Source organism: Loxodonta africana, chromosome 8 (assembly GCF_030014295.1).
Source record: "Loxodonta africana isolate mLoxAfr1 chromosome 8, mLoxAfr1.hap2, whole genome shotgun sequence".
NCBI classification, from domain to species: Eukaryota; Metazoa; Chordata; class Mammalia; order Proboscidea; family Elephantidae; genus Loxodonta; species Loxodonta africana.
The window spans coordinates 73,588,828-73,608,566 of record NC_087349.1 but is presented as its reverse complement, the minus strand read 5'-3'; the positions used below and the strand labels follow the sequence as shown (position 1 = coordinate 73,608,566).

At 38.6% G+C, this 19,739-nt stretch overlaps 1 pseudogene; it reads left to right on the top strand.

The window, feature by feature from the left end:
- Positions 1 to 13,811: 13,811 nt before the first annotated feature.
- On the top strand, positions 13,812 to 18,850 carry LOC100659516 (doublesex- and mab-3-related transcription factor A1-like; annotated as a pseudogene).
- Positions 18,851 to 19,739: the final 889 nt, after the last annotated feature.

Sequence of the window (19,739 nt, the reverse complement as noted above, 5' to 3'; positions counted from 1 at the left end):
TTCTTTATGTTGAGGTGTAATCCATACTGAAGGCTATAGTCTTTGATCTTCCTTAGTAAATGCTTCAAGTTCTCTTCACTTCGGGCAAGCAAAATTGTATCATCTGCATAAGGCAGGTTGTTAATGAGACTCTCTCTAATCCTGATGCCCCATTCTTCTTCAGATAGTCCAGCTTTTCAGATTATTTTCTCAGCATACAGATTGAATAAATATGGTGAAAAGACGCAACCCTGATGCATACCTTTGCTGACTTTAAGCCACACGGTATCCCCTTGTTCTGTTCAAATGACTACCTCTTAATCTATGTACAGGTCCCTTCTGAGCACAATTAAATATTCTGGAATTCCCATTCTCTGCAATGTTATCCATAATTTGTTATGATCCACATGGTTGAATGCTTTTGCATAGTCAATAAACCACAAGTAAACATCTTTCTGGTATTCCCTGCTTTCAGCCAAGATCCGTCTGACAGCAGCGATGATATGCCTAGTTCCACACCCTCTTCTGAATTCAGCTTGAATTTCTGGCAGTTCTCTGTCCACGTACTGCTGCAGCTGCTTTGGAATTACCTTTAGCAAAATTTTGCTTGCACATGATATTAATGATATTGTTTGATAATTTCCACATTTGGTTGGATCACCTTCTTAGGAATAGGCATAAATATGGATCTCTTCCAGTCTGTTGGCCAGGTAGCTGTCTTCCAAATTTCTTGGCATAGATGAGTGAGCACTTCCAGTGCTGCATCCATTTGTTGAAACATATCAATAGGTATTCCTTCAGTTCCTGGAGCCTTGCTTTTCACCAATGCCTTCAGTGTAGCTTGAACCTCTTCCTTCGGTACTGTTAGTATGTGATCATATGCTGCCTCCTGAAATGGTTGAATGTCAAACAATTCTTTTTGGTATAGTGACTCTGTGTATTCCTTCCTTCCTTCTTTTTTTTTTTTTGGATACTTCCTATGTCATTTAATATTTTCCCCATAGAATCCTTCAATATTGCAACTTGAGGCTTGAATTTTTCCTTCAGTTCTTTCAACCTGAGAAATGGTGAGCCTGTTCTTCCCTTTTGCTTTTCTAACTTCAGGTCTTTGCATATGTCCTTATAATACTTTACTTTGTTTTCTCTAACCACACTTTGAAATCTTCTGTTCAGCTCTTTTACTTCATCATTTTTTCCTTTCACTTTAGCTATTCTATGTTCTAGAGCAAGTTTCAGAGTCTCTTCTGACATCCATTTTGTTCTTTTCTTTCTTTCCTATCTTTTTAATGGCCTCTTGCTTTCTTCATATATGATGTCTTTGATGTCATTCCACAACTAGTCAATTTTTCATATGCAATTTCAAGTTACTTGCAGACTCTGATGTAGCTTGTAAAACAGCCTGGAAAACTCAGAAAGAATCAGGCTGTGAACTAGGCAGGCAGACCACAGCCATAATTACAGTATGCCTTAGTAACATTATGGTGACCTCTTCCCCATTGCCACCACACAACTGAGGTACTTCTGCTGACAACATCACTGCAGCAAAGAGGAATTCTTTACTATAACACATCACCCATCTTAGGTCAGGTCTTGGGTTGAAATCAGGTCAAGATTGACTTCCTAGAACACATACTTGTTCCCTAATATCAGTGTGGGTAGAAACAGTAAGCATCTGGATTTCTGGGCTTCTATAATGGAAACAGGGCCTTGCCCCCTGCCAAGGCTCATCAAGAAGGGAATTACTTCAACACAGAGAAGGGGCTGCCAAAGAGACAACAAATATGCAAGACAAGGCAATTAGCAAAATTGCACTGTTTATGAAAATACATTTTATAATAATTATCATATTTTACTTATTGCAACACATAAGGTATTACTAGAAGAATTATTTTTCAAAATATTTAGTTATAAAGCAACAAATGTAGGCCAAAACAAATCTTGCTCACCAAGTCCTTACTTCGAGTTTTTTTTTTTTTTTTTAAAGAAATTAGTAAATTTCTGGGCATATAAAGTACTTGAGTATCAACCTATCATCTAAAATAGTATATCTTACGGTTTTCCTTTTGGAAATAAAAAATAAGGCAGACGATAATAATTATTAAAATGTCTCTAGATCCCACCCTTCAACGGAGAAGATGTTCTTTAGTTGCTATAGCTATTTTTTCTTTTACCAATGGCCAATTCTGCATAGTGTAGGCCTTTTCAGTGTATTCAGGCCTGTTAGGAGCATCATAAATAAAAATTTGGGACCTCAGGTAAGATAATAAACCCATGGATCTTCTCAGCCTCTCCAGCAATTTCCGTTGACATTTTGAAATTAAACAATAATGATGAAGTACTTACTCAAACATCAGTGAAATGTAGTTTTATTTATCACATTAGAAAATATTTTTAAAATTCCTAATACTAAACCTTACTGAGGATGTTGGGAAGTGAGAACAGATATGTCTCTGATGGGTGTTAAAACTGGTAAAACGTTTTTGGGTGCAACAGATAACATATTAAAAATCTCCATATACCTTGAACCAGCAATGTCACTTTTTTTTATTTTAAGGCAATCATTTAAAAAACATACATTATTGAACAAGGATTTTTACTGTCAGAGAATTTATATCAGCAGAAATCTCAGAATAAACTAAATGTCCAACAATGTGGAGCTGTGTCAAAAATTATGATTTGATTGTCACGAAAGGAGAGACTGAAAGGGCTGACTCATTAGGGGGAGAGCAAGTGGGAGTACAGAGTAAGATGTATGTAAACTTATATGTGACAGACTGATTGGATTTGTAAACGTTCACTTGAAGCTCAATAAAAGTTAATTAAAAAAAATTATGATTTGAATGAGTAGAGATATGGATTCAGATATTAAAAATCATGTTTACTAAGGATATTTAGAGATTTGAGAAAAATACTCAAGGTATAGCATTAAGTTAATAATTTAAAAAAGATCTGAACTTATTCTACAGATATTTGTTGAGAATTTTAGGATGTGCCACAAACACTGTTCTAATTGCTGAGGCTAGAACAGTAAACCATACAGACACACAGGCCTCCCTCAAGGAGTTTACATTAGATCCAAACCAAAAAACCTCTCTGTCACCTACACACAAACACTGACTGACCAGTAGTGATAAGTGTTATGGATAAAAATAAATTGGGACAGCATGGAATTGTGGAGGCAGAGGGTTGCATGGTGCTAAAATTTTCACTTGGGTGGTCAGAGAAAACCTTATGGAAATATTGACATTTGAACAGACTTGAAGGAGGTGAAGACAGGAGTGAGGCAGGAAGATATCAGAGGAAAGAGTTCACCAGCTGAGAGACAAACAGTACAAAAGAATCCAAGTAAAGAGAAAAACAAGTGCAAAAGTGAGGACTGATATACTCAGACTTTTTTTGAGGTAATCTGCAGTTTCGTGGGTGATTTTTTTTCATATTTTCCATAATGAACCCAAATAAAACTTTTTTTTTTTAAGACAAGTGTTTGAGAGGTTGAGGTAATTAACAGCTATTCTTTATTCTATTTTGATAAACTGCAATAAAATGAATGTGTGCACAAAACAAAAATAAAAATCTAACTTGTTCTGCATAGTGGTACTAATCTCAGGTACTTCGGAAATGTAGGCAAGCCTGAGAGAAATGCCTAGATAATAAAATTAAAAGGCTTTCTATTAATGATATTGAGCACAAAAAGCCCTCGTAAATACATTTTAAAGAGCATTTAAAATGTAAAATTAATCTTCTCTGATTTCCTTGGCTCAGCAGAATTAATCAGGAATAAAACCATGATCTTTTTCCACACAGTTTCAAATAGGTGGGAAGGAAAAAAACATTTCAGATTCATTAAGAAATAATAAGATTTTTTTTAATTTATTAAAAATAAGTTTTCTCTTAGTTATCATAGATTATTAGCTCAAATTATGCCAAATCATACATTTGGAGAATATTTTATCATGGCGATGAACATTTTAGTGAATGTTTCCTGGTGGTCAATTTTGCCAAGTCATTTGCTGTAGCAGGAGCACTCCATATTGTTCTGAGGGTGTGCTGCAATGCATCCCTCAGCAGTTTGGTGCTGGCGAATAATGTGGCCTGCTTGTTGCCAGGACAAGACTAGCACCTGGCCCTGCACCTGGTCACAAAAGCCTGGAAGTCATTTTCCAGAAGGTACGGTTCTGTGTGCATTTTCTATTTTAAAGTAATTGGATAGAATCATTTGAAGAAGAGGATTCTATTTTCTATTTTAACTCAGTCATCTCCAGCTGTATCACATTTCATGCTTTGACAGCATTATCATTGAAAGATTACCCACTATCCCATAGGCAACAAAAAGCCCCTTGTTTCCTAAAAATTAACCTTGAATGCAGTTATTGAAAGGCGTTATTGAGCTAATTACTTTTTATTTCAGTAAAGTTAGAGTTGAGGTTTTTTTTTTTAAAGATTACATACAAATTGTATAATTTAATATATTTATATAGCTATAAATAAACAGATAAGTCTTAATTTTCTGCTAGAAAAATATATGCCAACCCATTTTGTCTGAGAGGTAAGGTAGTAGAGTGGTCAAAAACCTCCGGACTACCATGTATAGCTGTGCAGGTTTTGTACTGCTCAACCCAGAGAAATGTGTCACTGTGTGGCCCTGACACCACTGACTCTAGAATAAGAGTAACAGCCTATGGGTCCAAATCCAAGCTAAAATTATTTTCTAGATGTATGAACTCAGAAGAAGAAATTAGTCCTTGGTGCCTCATTTTCCCTTATAATGTGGATCATAATATTAACTCTCTCATAAGAATGTTGGGAGAGGAGGTGGGGCCAAAATGGTGGAGCATTCAGATGCTTCCTATGGTTCCTCTTACAACAAAGACTTAAAAAAAAAAAGTGAATCAATTATATATGACAATTAAGGAACCCTGAACATCAGAGACAAAGCTGAGCAGTAGGGGAAGGGAGAGACAGTTCAGAACCACAAGGTTTTGTCAGACCTGACCTGACCTGGCCAGTACCCTGCAGGCTGGATCGGCCAACATGTGCGGGCTAAGGCAAGCAGTAACACTCAGAATGTTTTCTATGCCTGGAGAAACCGAGCGGCAGAGAGTCTACACAAGCCTCCAAAACAAGGGAGAAAAGACTCTGAGTCTGCAAAAGTTAAGTGCAAGCAACTAACATGCCACACGGGATCAAAAGAACCCATCCCCTCTCTGAGAAGTACCTCTCTTGTGTTTACCCACCCGTCCCCACTCTACCCTGGCCCAGACCAGCTTCAGAAATTGACCCATGCCCTGGGCTGGACAGTGGGACCTTCATGCACCCAGAGCCATTCTCCCAGCTTTGGAAAGGGAACGAACTAACAAATAAGAAAAAGTAATCTGCCAGCTCCCCTAAGCTGGGAACTCAGGGCAGGCACAGCCCCTCTGCCTAGGTACAGGTATAACGTGTCCATGGACTTTGAATGCCTTTCACCCCTGCCTAGACCTGTGTAAGCCCATTTCAACAGCATACAGTACAACAGGGTATGTACCTGAATCCTATTTTCAACTGCAACCGCTAAGAGGGAGTGGCAGATTCACGACATTTGACACCACCCTGCCCATTAAGCGGGGCCCTCACCTAAGCACATAAGGGGCCTAGTGACTGGTGGGTCTACCCACTGCATCCAGCTACCTGTAACAGGGGTTTCAGAATAAGTGGTGCCTCCTAGTCCTTACAACCAACAGTGTTGGGTGCCCAAAGTCCAGCTGCAAAACCCACCCAGCTACAAGTTTTAGGGAACGAGAACACGCTTTCTACCCAGGCACTGAGGGGCAGCTATCAGCCCCCTACCTTGCTCAGCACATGAACCCCTACTGCAGCCAGATGCCTGTGCCTACTCCAATCACCCCTACGTAGCCCTGCTTGTCTAGTATTGTAGGTGAAAGCCTGCACCAATCACTCAGTGGCCAACAACCAAGACACCTGAGCAGAATCCACCCAGGAAAAGTGAATGGACTTCTAGACTTATATATCTAATAACAGGTCTAACCACCTGGTGATGGGATATGAGAGCTTCAAAGATGCTAATAATCAAAGTAGCTCACATGATCAGCCTATTTGGCCATATCAAAACAAAACAAAACAAGAAGCTGGGCACAGTAAGGAAACATAAAATCAATAAATATAATACCTTATTGATGGCTCAGAGACAACATTCAATATCAAATCACATAAAGAGGCAGACCATGATGGCTTCAGCAAGCAACGAAAACAAAGAATCAACAAACCTCCCAGGGGAAGAGAAAGTCTTCAAATTACTGGAGGTAGAATTCAAAATATTAATATACAGAGCTCTTCAAGAGGTCAGGTAGGAGATCAGGCAAAAAGCACAGCAAGGCAAGGAACACAAAGACAAAGCAAAGGAGGAACTTAAGAAGGTTATACAAGAGCATAATAAATTTAACAGGCTGAAAGATTCCATAGAGAGCCAATAAACAGAAATTCAAAAGTTAACAATAAAATTTCAGAGTTAGACAACTCAATAGAAAGTCACAGGAGCAGAACTGAGACAACATAACTCAAAATTAGTGAGATTGGAGACAAAGCACTTGACACCAATTTACCTGAGGAATAAGCAGATAAAAAAAATTAAAAAATGAAGAAACCCTAAGAACTATGTAGGACTCTATCAAGAAGAATAACCTGCAAGTGATTGGAGTACTAGAAGGGAGTGGGGGGAATAACAGAAAATACAGAAAGAATTTTTGAAGATTTCTTGGCAGAAAACTTCCCTGATACCATGAAAGACAACATGATATATGTCCAAGAAGCTCATCCAACCCCACACAGAGTAGATCCCAAAAGAAAGTCACCAAGACATAATATCATCAACTTACTAAAACCAAAGATAAAGAGAGAATTTTAAGAGTCGCTAGGGATAAACAAAAAGTCATCTACAAAAGAGAGTCAATAAGACTAAGCTCGGACTACTCAGCAGAAACCATGCAGGCAAGAAGGTAATGGGATGATATGTAAAAAGCCTTGAAAGAAAAAAAAATTGCTAACCAAGAATTGTACATCCAGCAAAACTGTCTCTCAAATATGATGGTGAGATTAGGGCATTTCCAGACAAACAGAAGTTAAGAGAATTTGTGAAAACCAAATCAAAATGACAAGAAGTACTAAGGGGAGTCCTCTGGTTAGAAAATCAATAACATCAGATAAAAACCCAAGACTAGAACACAGAACAGAACAAGCAGATATCAATCCAGATAGGGACACAAAAATAAATCAAAACTAAACACTGAAAATACAGAAACAGGGATGTCAATATGTAAAAGATGACAACATTAAAACGAAATAGAGGGACTAAATTATGTAGGCATAGAACTTTCATATGAAGAGGAAATCAAGGTGATATCAAGAAATAAAAGATTGATTTAAACTTAGAGAAACAGAGGTAAATATTAGGGTAACCACAGGAAACTAACAATCCTACTCACCAAAATAAAAAATAAGACAAAGACTCAGCAAATACAAAATCAACAACGATGAAAAGAAAACACATAAAGAAAAATTACTCAGCACAGAAAATTTAGTTCGACAAAGAAACTGTCAACAACACACCAAAAAAAATACATCAAAATGACAGCATTAAACTAATACCTATCAACAATTACAGTGAATGTAAACGGACAAAACACACCAATAAAGAGATAGAGAGTGGCAGAACGGATTTAAAAAAAAAAAAATCCATCTATATGCTGCCTACAGGAGACACAACTCAGACGCAAAGACACAAACAAACTAAAGCTCAAAGGATGGGAAAAAAATATCAAGGAAACAACAATCAAAAAAGAGCAGGAATGGCAATATTAATCTCTGACAAAACAGGGTTTAAAGCAAAATCCACCACAAAGGATGAGGAAGGACACTATGTAATGATTAAAGGGTCTATACCCCAGAAGGACATACCATAATAAACATCACGCAACCAACGACAGGGCTCCGAAATACATAAAACAAAGTCTAACAGCATTGAAAAGAGAAACAGAAGGCTCCACAGTAATAGTAGGAGACTTCAACACGCCACTTTCAGTGAAGGACAGAACATCCAGAAAGAAGCTCAATAAAGACATGGAAGATCTAAATGCCACAATCAACCAACTTGATCTCATAGCCATATACGGAACACTCCACCCAACAGCAGCCAAGTGTACTCTCTTTTCCAAGGCACATTGACCATTCTCCAGAAGAGAGTACATATTAGGCCACAAAGTAAACCTTAACAGAATCCAAAACATTGTAATATTACAAAAGCATCTTTTCTGACCATAAAGCCATAAAAGTAGAAATAAATAAAAGAAAAAGCAAGGAAAAAATCTAACATGTGTAAACTGAACAACACCTTGCTCAACAACTTCTAGGTTATAGAAGAAATCAATAAAGAAATTTAGAGAATCAAATAAGAATGAAAATACATCCTACCAGAACCTTTGAGACATAGCAAAAGCAGTGCTCAGAAGTCAATTTATAGCAATAAATTCACATATGCAAAAAAGAAGAAAGGGCCAAAATTAAAACATTAACCCTACAACTAGAACAGATAGATAGATAGAGAACAGCAAAAGAAGTCCACGGGCACCAGAAAAAAGGAAATAATAAAAATTAGAGCAGAACTAAATGAAATAGAAAACAGAAAAACAACTGAAAGAATTAACAAGACCAAAAGCTGGTTCTTTGAAAAAAATCAACAAAATTGATAAACCATTGGCCAAACTGACAAAAGAAAAACAGGAGAGGAAGCAAATAACCCAAATAAGAAATGAGATGGGCAATATTACAACAGACCCGGCTGAAACTAAAAGAATCATATCAGATTACTATGAAAAACTATACTCAAACAAATTTGAAAACCTAGAAGAAATGGATGAATTCCTAGAAACACACTACCTACCTAAACTAACACAAATAGAGGTAGAACAACTAAATAGACCCATAACAAAAGAAGAGCTTGAAAAGGTAATCAAAAAACTCCCAACAAAAAAAACCCTGGTCTGGATGGCTTCACTACAGAGTTCTACCGAGCTTTCAGAGAAGAGTTAACACCACTACTACTAAAGGTATTTCAGAGCAAAGAAAAGGATGGGATACTCCCAAACTCAGTCTATGAAGCCAGCATATCCCTGATACCAAAACCACGTAAAGAGACCACAAAAAAAGAAAATTACAGACCTATATCCCTCATAAGCTTAGATGTAAAAATCTTCAACAAAATTCTAGCCAATAGAATTCAACAGCATATCAAAAAAATAATTCACCATGACCAAGTAGGATTCATACCAGGTATGCAGGGATGGTTCAACATTAGAAAAACAATTAATGTAATCCATCACATAAATAAAACAGAAGACAAGAATCACATGATTTTATCAATCGATGCAGAAAAGGCATTTGACAAAGTTCAACACCCAGTCAGGATAAAAACTCTCAGCAAAATAGGAATAACAGGAAAATTTTTCACCATAATAAAGGGCATTTATACAAAGCCAACAGCCAACATAATCCTTAATGGAGAAAGTCTGAAAACATTCCCCTTGACAACGAGAACCAGACAAGGATGCCCTTTATCACCACTCTTATTCAACATTGTGCTGGAGGTCCTAGCCAGAGCAATTAGCCTAGAAAAAGAAATCAAAGTATCTCTATTTGCAGATGATATGATCTTATACACAGAAAACCCCAAAGAATCCACAAGAAAATTACTGAAACTAATAAAAGAGTTCAGCAAAGTATCAGGACACAAGATAAACATACAATAATCAGTTGGATTCCTCTACACCTACAAAGAGAATATCGAAGAGGGAATCACCAAATCAATACCATTTACAATAGCCCCCAAGAAGATAAAATACTTAGGAATAAATCTAACCGGAGACATAAAAGACCTATACAAAGAAAACTACAAGACACTAGTGCAAGAAACCAAAAGAGACCTATATAAGTGGAAAAACATAACTTGCTCCTGGATAGAAGACTCAATATTGTGAAAATGTCAATTCTACCCAAAGAGATCTACAGATACAATGCAATCCCAATCCAAATTCTAAGGGCATGTTTTAATGAGATGGAGAAACAAATCACCAGCTTCATATGGAAAGGAAAGAGGCCCCGAATGAGTAAAGCATTACTGAAGAAGAATCAAGTGAGAGGCCACACACTACCTGATTTTAGAACCTGTTATAGTGCCAGGGCAGTCAAAACAGCCTGACACTGGAACAACAACAGATACTAGACCAATGAAACGTAATTGAGAATCCAGACATAAATGCATCCACCTGTGAGCAGCTGATACTTGACAAAGCCCAAATTCCATTAAATGGGAAAAAGACAATGTCTTTAACAAATGGTGTTGGCATAACTGGATATCCATCTGCAAAAAAAAAAAAAAAAACAAGACCCATACCTCACACCATGTGCAAAAATTAACTAAAAATGGGTCCAAAACATAAACATCTCTCCAAAATGATAAAGATCATGGAAGAAAAAATAGGGACTACGCTAGGAGCCCTAATACATGGCATAAACAGAATACAAAACATAACTAAAAATGCACAAACACCAGAGGAAAAACTAGATAACTGGGAGTTCCTAAAAATCAAACACTTACGCTTAACAAAAGACTTCACCAAAAGAGTAAAAAGACAACCTACAGACTGGGAAAAAATTTTTAGCTACAACATATGCTATCAGGGTCTAATCTCTAAAATCTACAAGATACTGCAAAACCTTAATAACAAAAAGACAAATAACCCAATTAAAAAATGGGCAAAGGATATCAACAGGCACTTCACCAAAGAAGACATTCAGGCAGCTAACAGATATTTGAGGAAATGCTCGTGATCATTAGCCATTAGAGAAATGCAAGTCAAAACTACGAGATACCATCTCATCTGAACAAGGCTAGCATGAATCCAAAAAACAAAATAGTAACTGTTGGAGAGCTTGTGGAGCAGTCTGGAACACTTATACGCTGCTGGTGGGACTGTTACAACCACTTTGGAAATTGATTTGGCACTTCCTTAAAAAGTTAGAAGTAGAAGTACTATACGATCCAGCAATCCTACTCCTTGGAATATATCCTAGAGAAATAAGAGCCATCTCACAAATAGTTATATGCACACGCATGTTCATTGCAGCACTGTTCACAATAGTAAAAAGATGGAAACAGTCTATCAATGGACAAATGGATAAACAAATTGTTGTATATTCACACAATACTATGCAACAATAAAGAATAATGATGAATCCTCAAAACATCTCACAACGTGTATGAATCTGAAAGACATTATACTGAGTGAAATTAGTCACGAAAGGACAAATATTGTATGAGACCACTATTATAAGAACTCAAGGAAAGGTTTAAACAGAGAAGAAAACATTCTCTGATGGTTACAAAGGTAGGGAGGGAGGCAGAGGGGAATTCACCAAAATAGTAGACAAGAATTATCTTGCTGAAGGAAAGGACAACACACATTAAAGGGGAAGTCAGCACATCTCGACTAAACCAAAAGCTAAGAAGTTTCCTGAATGCAACCAAACACTTTGAGGGACAGAGTAGCAGGGATTGGGGTCTGGGGGCCATGGCTTTGGGGGACATCTAGGTCAATTGGCATAACAAAGCTTATTAGGAAAATGTTCTACATCCCACTTTGGCAAGTGGCATCTGGGGTCTTAAAAGCTTGCAAGCAGCCATCTAAGATGCATCAATTTGTCCCAACCCACCTAGAGCAAAAGAGAATGAAGAACACCAAAGACACAAGGAAAATATTAGCCCAAGAGACAAAAGGGCCACAGAGACTCCATCAGCCTGATAACAGAAGAACTAGATGATGCCTGGCTACCACCAATGACTACCCTGACAGAACACAACAGAGAGTCCCTGATGGAGCAGGGGAAAAGTGTGGTGCAGAAATCGAATTCTAGTAAAAAGACCAGACTTAAAGGTCTGAGACTAGAGGAACCCCTGAAGACATGGCCCTGGACTCTCTGTTAACCCAGAACTGGGACTATTCCCAAACCAACTCTTCAGACAAAGATTAGACAGGACTACAAGACATAAAATGGTACTAACGAGGAGTGTGCTTCTTAGTTCAAGAAGATACAGGAGATTAAATGGGAATCTCCTGTCTGGAGGTGGGATGGGAGGGCAGAAAGGGACAGAGGCTGGTTGAATGGAAACGGGAAGCCTGAGGTGGAAAGAGGGGGGTATGCTGTCGCATTGTGAGGATAGCAACTAGGGTGACGTAATGATGTGTGTATAAATTTTTGTATGAGAAATTAGCTTGAGCTGTAAACTTTCACCTAAAGCACAATTAAAAAAAAAAAAATGTTGAGAGTTGTCTGGATTAGTACAAGTTAAAGCACTTCGAGAAATTCTTGGAAGATAGTAAGCAAAACATAAACATGAATGATTTTTTTTCCACTAATAATCTTTTTAAAAATAGGAGAGAGATTGAGGATGTGGTAATTATAGGTCTCAAACAGAATAATTTCCTTAGGCCTTACTCAGTCACAGTGGGCTGGGGAGAAGAAATTTTTGAGTTAGTCTTTATTTTAGGAATCACCTGAAATACACTTCTTGTCTTTGCCTGAGCCACACCCCGAATAAGAGAAGTCATAGTCATACCAGCAGCTTCTAGCAATACTTTATCTACCAAGAAAGATTGATGGCTCCTTCGAGTACTCTCCCCTGAGCATTGAGCACTAAGTACGGTTCTATGAACAGGCTTTGTATACAGTCATTAATTTTGTTCTATTTTGATAGGAGTGTGTTTCAAGACTGTGTCAGGTGAATGCCTGCTGGAGAGAGGAATTCCCAGACTGATACAAAATTTATATGCTTCCCTTCTTATTAAAGATTCCTGGAGCCAGTACCCAAGGCGAGAATCAAGGACTTACCTTTTTAGTGCTTGTGCCAAACAGTACAGAAATATTTTTTGTTATACAAACTACTATCCATTACACCAGGAGAAAAATTAGGAGTCATAGGCACTGATTTCATTTTTTAATACTAAAAGAATACAGTGTGCTACTTGGAGGTAGTCAGTGCTAACCCATCATTGTATGTCTTAAATTTTTAGTGCTCATATAGCAGAAGTACCACCAGTGGATGGCTTTAATAAAGAGAAATACATTCCCTCACAGTTTAGGAGGCTAGAAGTCTGAAATCAGGGTGCCAGCTCCAGGGGAAGGCTTTCTTTCTCTGTCACCTCTGGGGGAAGGCCTTGTCAACAGCATTCTCAGCACGCTGAGCCCGGGTCCAAGGGACGCACTCTGCTCCTGGCTCTTGTTTCTTGGTGGGATGAGGTCCCCATGTCTCTGCTCACTTGTCTCTTTTGTATCTCAAATGAGATTGGCTTAAGACAAAAGTTAATCTTGTAGATTGATCCCTTCTTCGTTAACTACCACTTATACCACCTTTTTTAACATCATAGAGATAGGATTTACAACAAACAGGAAAATCACATCAGATGACAAAATGGTCGATAATCACACAATACTGGGAATCATGGTCTAGCCAAGTTGACAGATATTTTTTGAGGTTACAGTCCAATCCATGACACAGTATATACCAGCAGATAAAGGAAAGGGAAGTTTGGAGACAGGGAATCAATTTATGGTCCTATTTAGCATTTGACTGAATAAAAGGAAAAATCTTGAAACAAATTTCTAAGTGAAGAAAATTACTTATTTTCTTGACAATATAACTGCAAGGGTATTACTAAGTTGTTTAGAGGAATAAATAATACTTGATATCTTCAAACCTTTCCTTTTCCATACAACAATTTCGTACTATGAATGATTATTTCCTCATTGTCTATGATGTGCCTTGGCTTTCTGAACCATCTCAGGGCTTCCTCTTCACATATACAAGTATTTACATAATAACCAAATTCCTCTCACATGCTGTTCAGAAGGGGGGCGGGGAAGGAGGGGTAGGCACCTTTTTTGGAGACCCTGATCTCATTTTCCCAGATGGTATTAAAAATTTAGTTCAAGCCAGCCTAACACCTGTGTGGATAAGTTTTTTGTCTTTTTTTGGCATTATTTCCTTCTTAATTTTCTTATAAAATCTTGATAATTTAAAGGAGCAGTGTTTGTGCATATAGAGGAAAATAGTATGAAAATTCAAATGATGAAACGACTAAAAAAAAATCCATATTTTAGTTTTTTTCTATGCCTGATTTTTTTTTTTTTTTTTTAAGAGCATTGCAAATAACAAATTCAGGATTCTGTTAAAGGATTTCATTGCAACATTTTACGGCTGCACATACTATGTAACTAAATAGCACATCAGTCAGGAAGAGAGGGTATTGAAATCTAAAAAAACTAGCAACGATTTGGAGTTTTTTTTTTTGTTGTTTTTTTTTTTTTGCTTCTGCTGTACTGCATGGAGCCCTGGTTGTGTAAAAGTGGTTAAGAATTCGGCTGTTAACCAAAACGTCGGCAGTTTCAATCCACCAGCTCCTCCTTGAAATCTCCATGACGCAGTGCTACTATGAGCTGGAATCAACTCAATGGCAATGCGTGGAGTCAGTTGTACTGTACTCTCCTTGTCAGCAAAGAGAACATTGTACATATTTGGTAAAATTAGACACACAGGAAGAATCTTTTGGATAAATTAAAAACAAAGAATGAATGAATTAGTTAAATAATACATAAACCATGAGGATTATTGGGGACCTTTCTTTCTCATGTATCAGATCTTGAAACAGGCACTCATTGAATCTCTACAGGGGAGAGAGAAGCAGTAGCAATTTTGACATTTTTTCCTGAAGATCAATAGTGAAAAATCAGTAGGCTTTCCTTCTACCATCAAAGGTTTGCTGGAAAAGGTAACTCTCAGCTATGCAGTCAGAAATTAAAAATATAAAAAAAGAAAGAAAGAGAATAGCTATGAGAGGCTTCCATGAATGAAGACTTTCAGAATAGGTTGTTGTTGTTGTTGTTGGGTGCTGTTGAGCGACCCTATATACCACAGAACTAAGCACTGACCAGTCCTGTGCCATCCTTACAATCATTGTTATGCTTGAACCCATTATTGCAGCCACTGTGTCAATCCACCTCATTGAGGGTCTTCCTCTTTTCTGCTGACCCTGTACTTTACCAAGCACGATGTCTTTCTCCAGGGACTGATCCCTCCTTACAACATATCCAAAGTATGTAAGACGCAGTCTCACCATCCTTGCCTCTAAGGAGCATTTAGGTTGTACTTCTTCCAAGACAGATTTGTTCTTTCTTTTGACAGTCCATGGTATATTCAATATTCTTCGCCAACACCAAAATTCAAAGGCGTCATTTCATTTTCAGTCTTTCTTATTCATCATCCAGCTTTCACAGGCATATGATACAATTGAAAATACCATGGCTTGGGTCAGGCACCCCTTAGTCTTCAAGGTGACATCTTTGCTTTTCAACACTTTAAAGAGGTCCTTTGCAGCAGATTTGCCCAATTCAAGCCATCTCCTCATTTCTTGACTGCTGTTTCCATGAGCGTTGATTGTAAATCTGAGTAAAATGAAATCCTTGACAGCTTCAATCTTTTCTCTGTTTATCATGATGTTGCTCATTGGTCCAGTTGTGAGGATTTTTGTTTTCTTTATGTTGAGGTATAATCCATACTGAAGGCTGTGGTCTTTGATATTCATTAGTAAGTGCTTCAGGTCCTCTTCACTTTCAGCAAGGAAGGTTGTGTTATCTGCATAATTCAGGTTGTTAATGAGTCTTTCTTCAATCCTGATGCCCCATTGTTCTTCATATAGTCCAGCTTCTCGTATTATTTGTTCAGCATACAGATTGATTTGGTATGGTGAAAGGATACAACCCTGATGCACACCTTTCCTGACTTTAAACCAATCAGTATCCCCTTATTCTGTCCGAACAACTGCCTCTTGATCTATGTACAGGCTCCTCATGAGCACAATTAAATGTTCAGAATTCCCATTCTTCACAACGTTATCCACAATTTGTTATGATCCACACAGTCGAATGCCTTTGCATAGACAATAAAGCATAGGTAAACATCCATCTGGTATTCTCTGCTTTCAGCCAGGATCCATCTGACATTAGCAATGAGATCCCTGGCTCCATGTCCGTTTCTGAATCCAGCCTGAATTTCTGATAGTTCCTTGTCAACATATTGCTGCAGGCACTTTTGAATGATCTTCAGCAAAATTTTGCTTGCACATGATATTAATGATATTGTTCAATAATTCCTGCATTCAGTTGGATCACCTTTTTGATCACTTGGATATAGCGTTACTCTGCTGTAAAGTTGCTATTTTTCCCATTTCATTTTCTATTAGTTAGAAGAGTATCACTAAGCCCAGCTCACTCTTACCAGCTACTATGGAGCTTATTCAAGCTCATGACAAACCCCTAGTATGTCAGAGTAGAACTGCGCTCCATAGAGTTTTCAGTGGCTGACGATTTGGACTTATATCAACAGATCTTTCTGCTGAGAAGCCTTTCGATTGGCAGACAAGTGTGTTAACCATTCGCACCACAAATAATTAGTGGACATTTGCTAAACCTACTGCTGTTGCTGTTAGGTTCCCTTGAGTTGGTTGTTACTCACAACCACACTAGGTACAACAGAATGAAACAATGCTGGTCCTGTGCCATCCTCACAATCCCTTGTTATGCTTGAGCCCATTGTTGCAGCCACTATATCAATCCATCTTATTGAGGGTCTTCCTCTTTTTGATGACCCTCTACTTTACCATGCAAGATGTCCTTCCCCAGGGACTGATCCCTCCTGATAACTTGTCCAAAGTATGTGAGACATAGTTTTGCCATCCTTGCTTCTAAGGAGCATTCTGGTTGTACTTCTTCCAAGACAAATTTGTTCTTCTTTTGGCAGTCCATAGTATATTCAATATTGTTCTCAACAGAATTCAAAGGCGTCAGCTCTTCGGTCTTCCTTATTCATCTTAAAGCAAAGGAACCAAGGGAAGAAGAAGACGCAGCTGTTGTTGGAGGAAGACGCCTGCCGGCCAACCTGCAGCCCGGGTGCCCCTGCACCAGTTGGAATGGTCGTCAGAAGGACATAAGCAGCTCAAGTGGCTCTGGAGGTAGTGGCGGCGACCGCAGGGCATTGAAAATGTCCCCGCCAGCTCGTCTTCAGGCAGCGGCGAGATTGGGAAATCAGACGGAAGAGTAAGTCCAGACTGCCATGAAGATCACAGACAGTGTTGGGAAAGTGCTTCAATCGGGTGTAGTAGGACTGCGCTTTTCCCAAGTCTGTCTTCATCGCCTAGGGCCAGCTCATCACGGCAGCCCAGGTGGCGCTGAGCAGGCAGTAGTTACAGGAGGAGAGCGAAGCCCGCGGGCGGCGGTGGCTCCTCTACTCTAGACCCCCCGCGGCCAGGGATCTAGGATTCCGAGTCAGCAGAGGAACCGAGGACCCCCATGCTGCCTGTGTCTCTGGGGCAGTGGAGACCCCGGGACTGGGGGCCTTGAGGCAGGCCAGTGGTCTGGTGACCCCCGCTTTTGAGGTTTTCCAGCTGGACTATCCTGAGAAAAAAAAAAAAAACAAGAACAAAACACAGGTAAATGTGGGTATACCAGAGTGGACAAGAAGAACCAGCCTCCAAATCCCATCAGCTTTCCCTGGGATCATCTCCCACTCCTAATGGTATCATTAGAAAGGAAAACATCAGATCAACTAGTTCAGAAAACCCCAACAAGGAGGATAATATCCTGTCCTCACCCTGGGGAGTAGTCTGGAGGTGAAGAGATTGCCAGGTCTTTGTCATCCTCTGATCTGGAATCAGAAGAAGAAAGTGAGTGGGCCAAAGACTTCACTGCTCCCAGGTTTCCCCTTCCCACAATGTCCAAAATGTTGCCAGGTGAAAACCCCAGGTTTTGTGTGGAGTGACTTGTTACAGCCAATAAAAAGGAGGCTGAGATGGAGGTCAGAAAGACACCTTTATTTCCTTGTACAAGGAAAGAAGCAATCAGGGTTGCTGCCTCCAAGACTGCTGGCAGGCAGCTTTGGGAGGTGGGCTTTTACGGAGACCTGACAAGGAAATGTAAATTCATCATGAATATTCAGGATTAACCTTCACACAGGCGCTCAGAGCTTGGGGATGACTGCATTTTCTTTAGATAAGGGTTCCAGCCCTCAGGATGGAGGAAGAGGTTGATTTTCTTTCATTAGCATGTTAAGGCTCCACCCAGAGGCAGGTTGAAGCCATCTATGGCCCATTCTGTGGTTATCTTGTCAAGGACAATTTCAGAAGAAAGAACAGTTTATTACGCTCCTGTAGGGGGATAAGCCAGAGCAGGTGTCTCTTAGAAGGGTCAGGCTCTGGGGCTGCCTGCCTCATCAAGACCAAGAGACCCTCTTGATCTCCTTACCAAGATTTTCCCAAGTTACAGGCGCAGCGGGCTAGGAGGGCATGCAGTCCAAACCATTGAATGGGTCTTAAATGAGAAAGAACACAAGTCAGACACCAGGAAGCTAGCAAGCTCAGGAGGATCTGGACCTATACAGCCTTTCAGAGCACTCTTAACTTTAGTCTCGCTGGAATCAGTTTTGAAATTCTAGGGAATAAACCAGCTTTCTCTCTACTTCTGCTTCTTGTAGAGGTGATTCAAGTCTCTACAGCTTAAGTCCTAGAATAGGTATCAGCCCATTTCAGCCGGCATATTCCTCTCCCGGAAAAGGGCTATCTGGTTTTATGTCACCCTACCTAATGTCTGGGTTGGTACCTGCATTACCTTAACAGCCATCTTTGGTTTTTTGTTTTTTTTTTCAGGGATGGTAAGATATTCTTCTTATCTTCCCAGCAAAGATTCAGTGACTGTAGTGGACTGTAGTCCAGACTGAATTAGGACGATCATTCATGTATCTGTCCAGTCTTCCTTTCTGGAGTATTTTTAGAAGCATGCAACACACAGACACACCACAACTACTAATGTATTACAATATATATGAGTGGATTATTACTCCTTAAAAATGCTATTTTTTCATACACAATAGAATAGACTTTAGATCTGAACAAATGTCCTTAGCATTTATTAAGTGAAAAAAAATTGGAACATTGTATGTGCCTTCAATAAAGCTATATCAAGAAATTTTCTACTTTACCAAATTTTCTCTCTAAAAAATCATTTGCAAAATACCTATTTTAAAAATATACTTATTTTGATTTTATTGGAAAATGGAGTATATAGCTTTAAAACACTTTCTGTAAGTATAAAACAATCTATCAAGTGAGCCAAAAGAGAGAGTTGGAAAATTGAGATAATTCTATGTAATTATTATTTTTCAACTTTTTCTTCTCTTCTGTTTCTTGTTCACAGGAGAAAATAAAGCTATTCAAAGGTTAAAAAAAAAAAAAACACTGCGCTGATTATTAAATATTTTGAGTGAAATAATTTGAAGTTACACAAATATCCTGTTGCTTCTTAAAGTTAGGTGTTTCTTTCAGTTAGGGGAAAAAAAAGCGTACCATAAAAATAAATCTCTGGGAAAAATAAATCCTTGCTGTTGTACAAAATACAAAGGCTTCTCACTCTTTCTTTGTCTTCCCTAAAATCTCCCCAGAAAAGCTAGTTACGCTGTTTTTATTACTTAAATATTTCATCTTTCTCTTCTTATAGGATACCTGCAATGTTCCTTCCTGAAAAAGAATGAGGCTTTCTTCTGCTATCCTTCCTGATCTCCTGCAGGCAAAAGATCCTGCTAATACGTCATCATCAGGTTTCCACGTGTT